Raw genomic sequence first — 15308 nt, forward strand, 5'->3', positions numbered from 1 at the left:
GCGTTTTCGCGCCCTTGGTAAGCAAGGGAAGCGTGCGAAAATGCTGCGGAAGCCCCGAAATGGCTGCGCGCAACCATTTCGGGGCTTCCGGCAGCGTTTTCGCGCGCTCCCCTTGCTTACCAAGGGCGCGAAAACGCTGTGCCCCGACCCCGTTTGGCTGTTCCGGCGGCCATTTTGGACCCGCCGGACAGCTGATGGCAGCTATTTTGGCGCCCTCGTTGTGCGAGGGGAGGGCGCGAAAATGGCTGCCGGCCCCTGGGAAACATCGCACAACGGTGAGTATTCTATGGCATTGGAACGCATTAAACGCTGTTTAATGCGTTCCAATGCCTTTTTGTGTTCCGTAGTGCGATGTTTCCCACAGCGAAGGTTAATCCAGAACAGATTAACCTCGCTGTGTGGGGCACCACTGTATTAACATTTTGTGCAAAGATGGACATGATAAAGGACAAATATAGTAAGGATTTGCATATCCCAGACAACCCAGATACTGTAGTGTGGTTGCTGACCTTGAGCCACACATCATGGAGAGTGAAGTCAAGTGGGCATTAGAAAGCATGGCTAACAACAAGGCCTGTGGAAGTGATGACATTCCAATTGATTAAAAATCTTAAAAGATGACACTGTTAAGGTGCTACACTCAATATGCCAGCAAGTTTGGAAAACTCAGCAGTGGCCAGAGGATTGGAAAAGATCAGTCTACATCCCAATCTCAAAGAAGGGCAGTGCCAAGGAATGCTCCAACTACTGTACAATTGCACTCATTTCACACGTTAGCAAGTTTATGCTCAAAATCCTCCAAGGCAGGCTTCAGCAGTATGTGGACCAAGAACTCCCAGAAGTACTGTACAAACGGAACTAGAGACCAATTTGCTAATATGCACTGAATTATGGAGAAAGTCAGAGAGTTCCAGAAAAGCATCTACTTCATTGACTATGCAAAAGCCTTTGACTGTGTGGACCACAGCAAACTATGGCAAGTTCTTAAAGAAATGGGAATGCCTGACCACCTTATCCATCTCCTGAGAAATCTATACATGGGACAGGAAGCAACAGTTAGAACTGACAACTGATTGGTTCAAAATTGGGAAAGGAGTATGACAAGGCTGTATATTGTCCCCCTGCTTATTTAACTTATATGCAGAATGCATCATGCGAAAGGCTGGACTTGATGAATCCGAAGCCGGAATTAAGATTGCAGGAAGAAATAATAACCTCAGATATGCAGATATTACCACTCTGATGGCAGAAAGTTAGGAGGAATTAAAGAACCTCTTAATGAGGGTGAAAGAGGAGAGCGCAAAAAATAGTCTGAAGCTCAAGATAAAAAAAACTAAGATCATGGCCACTGGCCCCATCACGTCCTGGCAAATAGAAGGGGAAGATATGGAGGTAGTGGCGGATTTTACTTTCTTGGGCTCCATGATCACTGCGGATGGGGACAGCAGCCCACAAAATTAAAAAACACCTGCTTCTTGGGAGGAAAGCGATGACAAACCTCGACAGCATCTTAAAAAGAAGAGACATCACCTTGCCGACAAAGGTCTGCATAGTCAAAGTTATGGTTTTTCCAGTAGTGATGTATGGAAGTGAGAGCTGGACCATAAAGAAGACTGACGGCTGAAGAATAGATGCTTTTGAATTGTGGCACTGGAGGAGACTCTTGCGAGTCCCCTGGACTACAAGGAGAACAAACCTATCCGTTCCGAAGGAAATCAAATCTGAGTGCTCAATGGAAGGACAGATCCTGAAGCTGAGGCTCCAATACTTTGGCCATCTCATGAGAAGAGAGGACTCCCTAGAAAAGCCCCTGATGTTGGGAAAATGTGAAGGCAAGTGGAGAAGGGGACGAAAGAGGACGAGATGGTTGGACATGTCATTGAAGCTATCGACATGAATTTGACCCAACTCCGGGAGGCAGTGGAAGACAGGAAGGCCTGGCATGTTCTGGTCCATGGGGTCATGAAGAGTCAAACACGACTTAACGACTAAACAACAACAACAACCATCAAGTCAACTCTGATTTATGGTGACCATTTAGTGGGTTTTCCAGATAGAGAAAACTCAGAAGTGATTTGCCATTCCCTTCTAGGAGCACCTTGGAACTGCGCAGCTTGCCCAAGCTCACACAGGCTGGCTCTTCTCCCACACAGCACACGGGGGAACTGAACTCCCTACTTCTGGCTCTGCAGCCAGATATCTAAACCACTGAGCTATCTACCCAACAAAAACTGTTAGTTTATTGAATCATAATTAACTTCACAGGCTCCTTTTGAGCATTACAAATAGATAATGCTTTGCTTGAACGCATTATACGAAATTCTTTTTCATGCTGCCTTCTGGAAAGATTTTCTAAAAAATTTTGAACAGGACACCTGCTTCCAGAAGACCTGATTAGGACAAAAGTTCCAGCCCAACAGGAACAGCTTTCAAAGATGCTGGGATTTAGGACTGCTTATCTACATGTTTACATTCCACCTACCACCTGATCAGTTTTTTTGCTTTATAAACAAATTTTATACTCACCAGGTGATCCTACTATTCATCCCCTCTTCTCAGCTAAAACAGACAAGCCTGAGAAGCCTTAGGGGGTGTATTTCTTCTGCTAAGGTCCCACAGAAAAAAAATCTCATGGAATGTGCTGTTTGCATTAATGTGCTGTTTGCATTATAAGAGACACGTCTCTGGAAAGCCAACGGGAGTTTTGCTCATAATGCAAACAGCAGACACAACCTCGGGTGGGAGACGGTTAAAACTTCCCTTCACCGTCGGTCGCCCCGGTCCACACAGGTTTCTGTTCAGCGACTCTTTTACCGCATGGGCGTGTTGTGTGTTTGTGCGTGCCAGCAACTCTCGCTCCCTGCACTCCCGAGTGTTGTCAAAATATGCACATTAATCACGTTCGCACAGCTGAGGTCATATCCTCTTGGCTTCCCCATAGCAAAGCAAGGCCCTGCGCGAATGGACGCCCAACCTCCCTTTCCTAACCGCTTTCACGGGTGCCACGGAAGGAGGAGGAGGAGGAGGAGGGCACCAAGCCCTCAAGCGCGCGCCTCTACAGAAGGCGCGCGCGTCCGGGCGGCGCCAGCAGCGCCCCAAAAGACGCGCTCTTCCTCCCGAGGCCTGGCCCTACCCCGGGCAGGGCCGCATTTAGCAGGAGCGCCAGCTGATCCGAGGCAGCTCTTGTTCGCCCCGGGGGGAGCCGCCGCCGCTGCCGCGCCAGAGCAACGGCTGCAAGTCCCACTCGAACTGGCCGGGAGGCGGGGGGGGGAGATTTGCTTCTGCAGCGAAGCAGCCGCTTCCGGCTCGTTCCTGGGATGGCGGCGGCCCCGAAGGGTCGACCCAGAGCCCGGCATCAATCAAAAGTAATTGAAACAGAAGAGGCACTACAATCAACCAATTAGGCTGCCGGAGCTGGCGAAACGCGGCTTCAACGTATCCGTCGACGGGTCCTGCGGCCTGACATCATCCCCATCAACTAATAATAAACTACAAGTAGTGTAGTAGTAAAGGGTGCAACTTTCCCCTGAAACCTTGATGGAAGCAAAAAGAGCCTTTTTTTTTAGTCATTCCTGTCTGGTGAGAGGGGTGGAAGACAACCGGTGATTAGTTTCTTCCCTGTTAATGGCAAGCGGAGGAGGCAGCGCATCAGCTCCCTTCCGAGCGCCGCATCGTCTCAGGTCCTGGCCCGTCGCCTGCAGACGATGCCCCGCATCTGCCGAGAAAGGCCTCTGGTCGTGAGCTTGGTGGTGGTCTCTCCGCCTCGGAGGACCTCGGCTAGCGTCAAGGAGGCCTCCGCTCCCGCTCGTCGGCTTTGCCGTCTTTCCTCGGAACCGCCGCCACGGTTCAGCGACGGCCAAGCCCTGCCCAAATCAGCTTGTCCGAAAGCCAAGCCCGGCAGCCCTCCGACTACCCGGGCGGGACCGGGCGGGCTCCTCGTTAGGGGAAAGGCCGCTGCTTTCCGCGCATCGATCGGGTGCCCACAGCTCTCTCTCGCTCTCTCCCTGTCTCCCCCCCCCCTTCCGTCACGGAGCTCCGCAACCTTGTGGCTGTAACTTCAAGGGGATTTACGCCGGAGACCTTAAATATTTCATCTCTGAACCACTGCGCCGCGGAAATGGAGTTAAAGTCGGCCTTCGCCAGCGGGGAAGGAAACCTTTGCCCCCCCCCGCCCCGAAACGGGCCGCCTTTCGAAGAGGGCGCGCCCGCTGGGAGGGAAAGAAGCCCTCTTGGAAGACGACCGGGAAAGCGCGCCCGCCGCCCGCCTCGATGCCTGCGCTTTCCCAACGCCCCGTGTCTTCCCCCCTCTCCGCCGGGCGCAGGCTCGCCTTCCCTTTCCTGGGCTGGGCCGCAGGGCTCGCCTTTGCACGTCTCACGGGCCCCAGGGCTGGCCAAGGGACATAGCGGGGCCTGAAGCAGAAAATCCCAGAGACCAGCTTCTCCTCGGCCCGACGGCATTGCCTCGCTCTCCCGAGCAGCTTCCGCACACTCTCCCACATGGGAGGGCGCAGGTCCAGGCTTTAAGAGCTGCATCTCGGGGGCGGAGGAGGGGCGGATTAGTGCCAACTTTTTCTGCCCCTTGAAATCAAAGTCTGGACATTGTCACTCCTGTGCAATTTAAAAAAAAAGGGGGGGGGACCGGCAACCAGAAGCGTATCGGTCAGAGGCAAGAGAATGGCACCCCTTGGGAGGAGCGAGGGGGAGGTGGCGGCGGCGCAGGAGACCCGCGTGTGTGTTCTTTTCAGTTCTCTAGAGGAGAGGCTGACTTCCCCAAAGGAATTCCGCTATAGGTTTGAGTCTTCAGGAGCTGAGGAGGGCAGGCATTTTAGAGATCCCTCCTTCATAGCCAAGGTGACAGCACGTAAGAAAAAGAAAGGCAGATATAAACAGAACTAATAATTTAGCTACTATTTTTATACTACAAAGACCTCTCTTTAGGTTAATGGTTCCCAAATGTTTTGTTGCACTGGTCAGGATGGCAGCCCAAGAAAATCTGAAGCTTCAAGTTTGAGATCCACAGCATTAGCCCAGTGCCTGACCGGAAGCAAGCTGACTTGATGCTCTTCCTTCCACAAGATTTCCTGTGTGAAGGCTTTACTTTTAAATGAAAATTGTTTCATTTATATCCCTTTGTTCCTCCAGAGACCTCTAGGTATTGCTTTTTGCCCTCACAGAGAGAAAGTGGTTCACTGAGTGAGGTTTTGAGCCTGAGCCTCCACAACTCTAACCACTCTGCTTGGGCTTTCTAATCGCCAGACTGACCTTAGACGACCAGGGGGCATTTGAAGGATGGTCTCCATGAATGACTTTGGAGCACTAGGTCAATAGAGCTACTGCTCTGCCCGCTAAAACAAGGGCTGGGGGATGTATATTGAGATGGGCAACCAGTGGCTTTCTGTTTTTTTTCTCAGACTTCAACTCCCAGCACAGCAAATAATCAGGGATGCTGGAAATTACTGTCCAAGAACATCTGGAGGTTCGCTCCTTCCCCATGACTTATGTTTAGGCATCATCACAGAACCACTTGGTTTCACAGGAAATTTTAAGTTGGATTTCTTGAACTCCTCAGAGATCCCAAGGTGAGCTTGAATATGTTGTGAAAAATGTCTGCCACAGTTGTCAGTGCTAAGCAATTTGACCATCCTCACTACCAGAACTCTCTGCATAATGCATGTAAAGAGACAGGAGGAAGAATCTTTCAGAAAGATCTTACCAACTTACCCTTATTTAATCTCTCTTTTTAAAGTACAGTGCAATTCTTTTCTTTCTTCTGCCATTGCAAAAGTTCTTGTTAACACCCTCATAATCTCCCTGCCTACCTATTGTAAGGTTCAATTATTTCTTGATATTCATGCTTCTCTCTTTAAATGCCTTTCTTCTGGTCTGAACTCCTCTCCTTGATGGATCTGTCATTCTTACCATTTTCATCACCTTTCTTCTCTCTCTTTGTTCTCCTCCCTTTCTCTTTCTTCTTGCATTTTCTTTTCTTTGCTTTAAATGCCATTTCTAGAATCACATCCTACATGTCTTAGTTTTGACCTTATCCTAACCCTAATCCTTTCTTGGCTTCCAGCAGTATAAGGCAGAGAAAGTGTGTGTGTGTATGAAGTGCTGTCAAGCTGTATTGCCCATAAGAGCCCTAATAAGGCTTTCAAGGTAAATGAGTTGTAAAGAGTGGTTTCCCAGGTCCATACACCTCCCAGTGTGTTTGTGGCTAAGCAGAGATTCAAACCCAACTCTTCTGGTAAAGGTAAAGGTAAAGGTTCCCCTTGACAATTTTTGTCCAGTCGTGTTCGACTCTAGGGGGCGGTGCTCATCCCCGTTTCCAAGCCATAGAGCCAGCGTTTTGTCCGAAGACAATCTTCTGTGGTCACATGGCTAGTGCGACTTAGACACGGAACGCTGTTACCTTCTCACCGAAGTGGTCCCTATTTATCTACTTGCATTTGCATGCTTTCGAACTGCTAGGTTGGCGGGAGCTGGGACAAGCGACGGGAGCTCACTCCGTCGCGTGGATTCGATCTTACGACTGCTTGGTCTTCTGACCCTGCAGCACAGGCTTCTGCGGTTTAGCCCGCAGCGCCACCACGTCCCTTCAACTCTTCTGAGTCCTAGTCTATCCACTACATCCCACTAGGTAAGCAGACAACACACTTGCATGCATATGCTTCGTACTTCAAGGACCTCCTTTTCCCACCTGGAGCTAGATCCCACTTCAGGATTACAGCAGAAATTATCTTCTGCTCTACAGCCAGGTTGTCCAGGGGTGAGTTGATCTGAGTCCTGAATAAGAAACATCTGACATCTCAAGGACTGTGCTGTGTGAATTTTGTAAAGCATTTCAATGAAACTTGTCTAGAGAACTTGTCTCTAGGATAATAAAACCATGACTGCTGAAGTAGATGTGATCACATGGAAAATAGAGCACATTGTGGAGCAATCCAGTGCAATCTATTTCTAGGCAATCACATGACGTACAGGGAATTCCACTCCAACCTGACCCCAATTGGGGTCCATGCGTAGGACTATCGCTTTCTGGGTCTGTGCTGGAGCAATTAATTCCTTAAGAGTCAGAAGGGTCACTTAAAGGGAGTCACTGCCTGCACAGTGACCCTTTCTGGTACAATAGGATTTTGTCTTTCCTCTGCCTAATCACACCCCAGGTCTCCCAACCTTCCTCTCTCAGCATTTTCAACTATTCCTCCTATTCTCTCAGCCACTCCGCTTTCACATGCAAATCCACACTGTCTGCCAATCTCTTATATTAAATGCAGGTTACTCTTAGAGAAACATCCCTCCCCCCTACACACATGACAGGCTCCTGTGCTAATCTTTGGATGTTTTGCCAGTTAGAGCCATTCCTGGATTGGAATAGCCTAGCTGCAATGACCTATTGTACTGTAATAACATCTTAGATAGACTGTTGCAATGAACCGACTTGGAGACAGTTTGGAAGCTGTAGCTGATGTGGAATGTCTTAGTCCAGAAGTTGTTGGGAGCAGAAAGAAGTGCTCATATTACTCTTATCTTGAAAGCACTAACTGCTGATGAGATGCCAAGCTCAATTCAAAGTCTTACCATTGGCATTTAAAGTCTTTAATGATTTTGGATCAAAGTACTTTAGGAAGTGCCTTCCCTGCTACCAACATATCTATTTCTAATGAGGGGGGGGGGTTTTGCTGTTTGTCCCTGCATTTACAGAGACTAGGAAGACAATGGCATCAATCAGAACACTTTTACATAATATCAGCCTGATTATAGGCACACTCTCACTTTTGTCCTGCTACACTTAAATTTCTGTCCTCCAGATACAGGCTGGAGATGTTTTCATTTGTTTAGGCTTTGAGGGCTTGATGTAAATCCGTTCCATGCAACAAAGAGAATGCCAACAGCACTGATTCAGTGGCATTTTAACACTATTCTCCTGTTCAGGATGTCTTTTTTGTTCTTGTTTACTTTATTATTGTTTATTTAGTATCACTGGCCATCCAGTATGCGAAGAAAGACAGGACGTCTGTATTAAACAAACCAACTCTGGAGCTCGCCTCATCGCATTTTCTGAAGCCAGATCCGGACCTCAGTCCAGTTGCTGGCACCAACTGCAGTGAGCCCACTGAATCAAAGGCATTGCCCTGTGAGTAGTAGCGTAACTATATGGCAAGTTATTCCAATTGGGAATAGCAATTGGAATGAGACCCCTTAGTTTAGAGGGAAAGCTTTGGAAATGTATTGTCAGTCCTATCTCCCCATACAGCTTCAGTACAGGTTGAAGGAAAGTCATGTGTGTGTGTGATGAGTTTCCCCCTCCCCAGTCACCCATCTAATTTTCAGGGTTATGTTTCCTAACCCTGCTAGTATGGGTGTGTGGCACTGAACTTTCTCCAATAAGGAGACAGCTTTCTTTTGCCTAAAAGTCAGTTGAGTTCATGTCTTGTACTGAAACCAGTGCTATCGATGGCCACAATCATCCTAAAAAAGATTTTTCCTGGGCATAAGCAGATTACAAATAGCCTTATGCCAGAGATCACCCATCTGTGATCGCAAGAGCCCTTTGTCACCCAGCCAAACAATGCATTATGGGCAAAGCCATCATCCTTTCTTGCACAAGTTGTCAGTTGTTCATTTTTTAAGCAGGAACCAGAAATGGGGAACTGGGAACCAGCAGAGGGGGTTGGACCTCTTTAACACTTTGCCTTCTTGCCTTTTGTCAAAAGAAAATCACTCTCCCCACCCCCATCCACAAGCAGCTTTCCTAGCTGTGCTGGGGTCATCTGCTCAAAACACATGATGGGAGATTCAGGACGGGTCAAAGGATGCAGAGCTGCATTTTGTAGGGCCGGCTGCCCGTTCTACATTAAAGGGGGATTAGACAAATTCATGGATGATTTGGCAAACAGCAGTAACTAGTCTTGACAGACAAAACGCTCCTTCCACTACAGTGGGAGGGTGCAGCAGTATATCAGTTGCTGGGGAAGGTGATCTGGCGGGGGCTGTTGTGCTCCTACCCAGCTTGTGAGCTTCCCTTAGGTGACTGGTTGGCCTTTGTGACCATAGAATGGCACAGTACATGCACTTTTGGTCCAGTCTAGGGGGTGCATTCCCCTAGGGAGAACAAAGTGGCTGAAAACTGAACGTGACTCTTAAAGGAAAACCACTGCAATGAAGAAAAGCAGATGGAGCAAGGGCTAAGTGATCCAGACCTGTGCAAAGGTTGCATGGTTCCCTCAAGTCCCAAGATGTGTGAAAGTAGGGCTCAGACAGCTCTTTGCAGGCGGCATGTTATAGAATATTATAAGCAAAGAACAGCAGCAGGTCAAGGCATCTGCCCGAAAGAGATTACAATCTAAATGTTACCTGTTATGATAACAAAAGAAGAAAGTGTGGCAATGAAAAATGTATTAGGGGAAAGCAAAGAAAAAGAAGCCTAAGATGTCAGAGGAGAATTATAAGGGCCCCACTATCCATGCAACAAAATGACACCATCTTTATTGGCAAATTTGGTGAGTTCAACACTTGCTACTTTCTAATAAGGACTGTGTTCTACTCCCCCCCAGATCATTTTCCCAGCAAGATTCACGGTCGTGAGTTCAAGGCAACACTTGTGTTTCCACCCCACCTCCAGGCCACCTGGCTAGAGCCACAGATGTGCCATTCAGCTGCAGTAATGCTGTTGATGGGAGAGGGCAGCCTGCCTCTTGTGTTACCATCCCCAGTAAATTATCTGAGGAGCAAGACTGATGGAACTGGAGACTGGAGGGATGGGAGCTGGGTCTGTCAGCTAGCAGCAGCTGATGAAAAGCAGGACAAAGAAACAGTGTGTGCTCACAGAGGGGGGAGTGATGGAGTTTTTGTGGTGAATCACATTTTGACATTACACATTATACTGTAATTGCCCTGAGATGCATGTTTTCTTTCCAAGTTGGGGGTGAAGGAGCCCTATGGCATTTTTTTCTGCATTAATTTAATTAAAATTAAGATTATTATTATTATTATTATTGGCATTGTATATTGTCTCTCTACCTTTCCTTTTCTTCCCTCAACAATAAATTGCTTTTCTCCAATCCATTCTATGGCGAGGCTGAAAATGGAGAGAAGGAAAGAAAGAGAAACAGATTTCACATCACCCTGGGAGAGGAGGGAGGTAGTCAGAAGGAGATAACTCCCATTCACACCGATGCCACCACTGTGCTATTTTTCATACCTCTTCTGACCTTAAAGATCAGAGGGCCCTGACCACTCAGCTTAGACAGGGGAAAAGCACACGTCCTGCTGGACTTGCAGACTGGGAGTGAGAGACAACCACAGGCAGTGGGAAAGGAGCTGTCAGCCTTCATTATTAATATCCCACTGTTAATATTTAATGTCATAAAACTGCAGCTCCCTCCACAGCAGAATCATCAGACATGCAGGGGTCATACCAACCGGAATTCTTTAGACAGAAGATTCAGTGCCCCTGTTCTATAGCTTCATGCCAGGACTGCTAAAGATGTTCTAGATGGAGATGATATGATTGGAAGCTTAATAACACCTTTAAAAAAAAATAAGAGTGTGAAGCTCTGTTACCTTTTTGGGAAATGAACTCAGTGCTTTGAACTCCACATTCTTCTTCCGAATCCTTATTATTATCATCGGTAATTTCAATCACACTTTCTGTGGACAAAGTGCTTTACAATTTTTAGCCCATTTATATTCACAGCACAATGAGAGGCAGCTGAAATCTTCACCCTGATGTACATGGATATAAGGCTAAAATGACAACATACATTTTTAAGACTGATTGGTAATCGTCTCAGAGTGTGTAGTCTCCTTTTTCTCTGCCCCTTGCCTACCACATTTCTCCTTTCTATCCTTGTCAGTTTCTTCAGTATCAATTTCCTTCCCCACCTTCTCTGGCCTTCTATAACAAAACTGGGCAACCCAGGGTAAATATTTAGTCACTTTCAATGTTTTGCCTTATCAAGCTGTTTCTTTCTCTTTTTTTCTTTTTTTTAAGGTCTAATATATTTTGTGCATCAGATCTGGTGCTACAAATACATTTAGTAACAAATAGGCAAAGAAGAAGCTATGACTCTGAAAAGGCATTCTGCACTGCATAATGTCAGTTTCAAAAGTGACCAGAAAGTAAGAGACCCAAAGGAAAGGGGAATAAAAATGGTCAATATGGTAGAAAAGAAGGAGACATTTGATAAAGAAGCCACACATTGGCATGGACAAAACAGGCCCTTTGTACAAAATGTGGCAAATGACATTTTTCTACACTGTGAGGGGAAAATTGCATGTGGAGAACAAAACTTGTATTCTAGAGAAAGTGCATATGTACATTTGTTCACAGATGACATTAAAAAATCAGTTGAAATACAACTAGGGCCAAAATCCTGTTGGGAAAAACTGGACATGCAAGGACAGTTATTTTTGTTATGTGTCGTCAAGTTGGAACCCTAGCCGGGCTTTCAAGGTAAGATACTTAAGGAGTGGTTTTACCAGTTCCACGTCCCCTGTGAAGTTTCCATGGCTGAACACTCAGGCCTCCTGAGTCCTGGTCCATTACTCTGTTCATTACACCACACTGGGTATCCTGTAAGAGCAGTACCAGGGGAGTTATTCCCCTTGTGGTTTGCCATCTGTTGTGTAGGCAGGCACACGCCTGCTTGCCTGTGCAATGGCTCACCAAGAGACCAGGTAGGCTTGCTTCTGTGATTCTCTGTTTAATGTCGTGTGAGACCAACAGGATTTTGCTCTGTCCATCCACCTTCCTGCACAGCCATCCCTTAGTCTAAAAATTAAAAAGGTGCATTTAAAAAGGTGTATTTCTGTCCTTCATGCATGCTCAGCAGTAGAGAGAAGAAGGCCCCAAAGTACTTGGAACATGTGAGAAATCAAGGAAGACCTCCAGCAGAAATTAATGGGACTCCATTAATGGTGAAGTTATATTTATTTTTATTTATTCGTTTGTTGAAAGTATTACCGACCTGCCTCATACTGACAGATCTCAGAGGAAGGATATAATGAAATCATGTTAAAGGAATCTGCAATAATTCAAGTATTTAGCAGAATTTAAAACATTTGGAAATACCATAAAATAGCCTAAAACAGAGAAACAAAGCCTAGCAAATGGAAAAATCAGCAGCCCCTTGGGTGAGACATTGCACAGCTGGGCTGTTACAACTAAGACTTTCCTCCCCTATGTCTCCGTGTAGTGTATTGCTGTCAGTGGCAGGACATGGTGGAAGAAAAGCACCCCACTCCAGATCTTAAGAGCCCCTCCCACCAGCAGACCATGAAGATTGCATAAGGATATATGGGGAGAGGGGCTTCTTTAAATATCAGGGTCACAAGCTGTTCAAGACTTTAGAAGTATCTGGAAGTTGAGTCATGGCAACTGGACTTCTTTCTTGCTAGGCTGAAACTTTTTGTACTCATCCAAGTAGCTTCTTCAGTCTGAGGAGAGTTGGTAGGAGACCCCTGATATAGCCTCCACATTGGTTTCATTTCCCCTGTTCTGAAAAAAAAGTACAGTGGACGCTTGACTTACAGACGGCTTGACTTACAGACTTTTTGAGTTACAGACTTCTCTGGCCGCAAAATTTAGGTTTGACTTGCAGCCTGAGATTTGACTTACAGACCAGAAAAAAACCAAAATGGAACAAAAACGGCCTTTTACGGGATTAATCGGTTTTCAATGCACTGTAGGTCAATGGAGACTTGACTTACAGACTTTTTGACTTGAGAACCGCCTTCCAATACAGATTAAGTTCTCAAGTCAAGACCCCACTGTAGTTCTTAACATCTTGAACTCAGAATAGAAGCATACTGGCAGCTCCTGCAAATCTTTTAGACCTGGATATTGTATGGGTTCCTGCAATATGTAGCAGTCTAACTGCTACATATTGTAGTTATTTACCATGTAATAGGGTTAAGAGCAACTTCTTGTAAAGTGCGTTGTGCCCAAGGATGCCCACAAGTCATCGTGAAGGACTGAATTTATACTTGTTCTCCCATATCTACATGCTGGGCAAGGCCCACTGCCTTACTGTCTTTGTTTTTTACCAAAATTATTCCAGAGATTGCTCTGATGTGCATTGCAGAGGAGCATAAGATGCATCCGAGTACCATGGCACATTAAAGCAGTCCATGTTACAAGCCACTATCAGTATCATGCTGGGCAGAGGGCAAACAACATTTGTAAGCCTGCTCAGCAAAGATGGGAGACTAGCAATGCCCTGGGAATGGTGTGGTACACCAAAAATGTGTTGAGTGACAAGCCTTGTTCATGCATCCAGTTTTGGCATCAAATATAAGCTTGCCAAGCCTCTTTTACTTCACACCCAGTCTTTCTTGCCCGGCAGAGAAGGGAAGGAAATGCATTTATTTCTACCTAGGTGGGTGTCAGAGTGCACACTGAAAGAGCTGCTGCTGTTTCTTTTTCAGAGAAAAGTCTTTCTCTCGTTTTCGTTTTCTCTCACACAGAGACATGCACGTGTATTCTGTTTGCACAGGGCATGTTGCTTGCCTGGAGCCACAAGACTGAGCCCTGGCATCACCTTACCTGGCTGAATGCCCGGGATCCTAACTCCACTTTGGCGGATTGTCCCTTTCCTCTTCGCAGCCACGCTGAGCTTTGCCAAGTGTGCCGCTCTGCCATCTTGCAGCCCTTGTCTTTTATAACGTCCTTTCCTCTGGGCATAGATACAGCTTCAGCTCTAAAAGCTCTAAAAGTTGAGGAGGGAATGTTAAATGGCATGGTACATGGAATGATGCTTTAAAATGATTTACATAGGTGTCCTCCCCCAAACCAAACACGATTGTCTATAGAACAGTGGCAGCATGCCGTCATTGGCTTGGATGATCCCAACCCTTTTCTTGAACATGCCACATAGAGGGGGCGGTTACGATGGGGGAGCCTCCCCTGTGTTGTAAAGTCACAGTCAGACATAGTACCACTATCCACTTGTGAGGATTCCCTTCCCCCTGCATCAAAGCCTACCTTGTTAGGCAGGAATGCCTTGTGTAGCGTTTTCAGGAATATGGAGGGGCTGCTGTAAGTATGAACAGTAAATGGAGAAATATCTCTTCACCAACCCATTGCCCACTCTAAACTGGAGTGCCACTTTTTTGATAAACTTTCTACAAATACTCCTTCTTGTTTTATGATTTCACATATACTAAACCAGTGGGTCATGTTTGGTCCTGAACTTCTCAGATGTACCCATCTGATCATCCTTGGAATGGGATTCTTAAATGACTTACCTTTGGTCTGATCTGGTGAGAGAGGCGAGAGATTTTATTTGTCCTTTTGGTTGCCCATATGTCCCTTTCAGAGTGTTTTAGAATTCTTTTTCCTCCTCTTTTCTTTTTTCTTCTTCTCTTTTTCCTTCTCCTGTCTGCCTGAAATTCCCATAGCGATTACCTCAATTCTTATAGTGTTTACCTCAATGTAAGCCACTCAAACCCAATCTTTATTTATTATTGCTCCCATTTTTAAGACCAGATAAATTAGTTTAAACATCAGAGTTTTGCCCAAGGCCACCCAATGGATAAACATGATGAAATAATTGTTTACCGTTGCTTTAAATGAGAGAATAACTGAGCAAGAATTTGATTTCAGTCTAAGTTCAAATTCAGCATTGTGCTTACTGAGTTACTCTGCCCACTGAAATAATATCTAGACTGTAATCATAATAAAGTATCTCAACACTGTCAGTACACACAAAAAGAGCTACGTTTTAATATTATAATTTGTTTAATGGTTTACAGCTTTTATTTATTTATTTATTTATTTATTTATTTATTTATTTATTTATTTATTTATTTATTACATTTCTATCCTGGCCATCTAGACCAAACATCTACTTTTAGATGGTTGTTGTGGGTTTTTCGGGCTCTTTGGCCGTGTTCTGAAGGTTGTTCTTCCTGACGTTTCGTCAGCCTCTGTGGCCAGCATCTTCAGAGGACTGGAGTAGGAACTCTGTCCATGCTCTGTTGCTCTTTGTTGGATAGTTGAGTACTTATAGCTATTCAACAAACAGCAAGAGAGCATGGTCAGAGTTCCTACTCCAGTCCTCTGAAGATGCCGGCCACAGAGACTGGTGAAACGTTAGGAAAAACAACCTTCAGAACACAGCCAAAGAGCCCGAAAAACCCACAACAACCATCAGATCCTGGCTGTGAAAGCCTTCAAGAATACATCTACTTTTAGACTTTATCTATGACAATATAATTGTTGTCTGTTTTACCTTGCACTGGCATGTGTTTATTTCTGTCTGTGCTTCCTTTAATCCTGTTACCAGCCAGATTGAATTTCATTTGTG

General features: G+C 45.9%; 2 long non-coding RNA genes across 3 annotated transcripts; one reads left to right on the plus strand and one right to left on the minus strand.

Moving 5' to 3' along the window:
- Window positions 1-3084: 3084 nt before the first annotated feature.
- LOC110074080 (uncharacterized) lies at window positions 3085-9989 on the plus strand. Of its 2 annotated transcripts, XR_002299717.3 has the most exons (4): window positions 3085-5320; window positions 5412-5579; window positions 7976-8134; window positions 9555-9989. It is a non-coding gene; the product is annotated as an uncharacterized LOC110074080 (long non-coding RNA). The 2 variants fall into 2 exon arrangements; XR_013543583.1 differs by having other exon boundaries at window positions 3126-5579.
- A 1931-nt stretch (window positions 9990-11920) lies between these two features.
- LOC140705697 (uncharacterized) lies at window positions 11921-14968 on the minus strand. The gene is made up of 2 exons (XR_013543591.1): window positions 14248-14968; window positions 11921-13709 (listed from the first exon to the last, which is right to left on the minus strand). It is a non-coding gene; the product is annotated as an uncharacterized LOC140705697 (long non-coding RNA).
- Window positions 14969-15308: the final 340 nt, after the last annotated feature.

The sequence above is a fragment of the Pogona vitticeps genome, chromosome 3 (genome assembly GCF_051106095.1).
Source record: "Pogona vitticeps strain Pit_001003342236 chromosome 3, PviZW2.1, whole genome shotgun sequence".
NCBI lineage: Eukaryota > Metazoa > Chordata > Lepidosauria > Squamata > Agamidae > Pogona > Pogona vitticeps.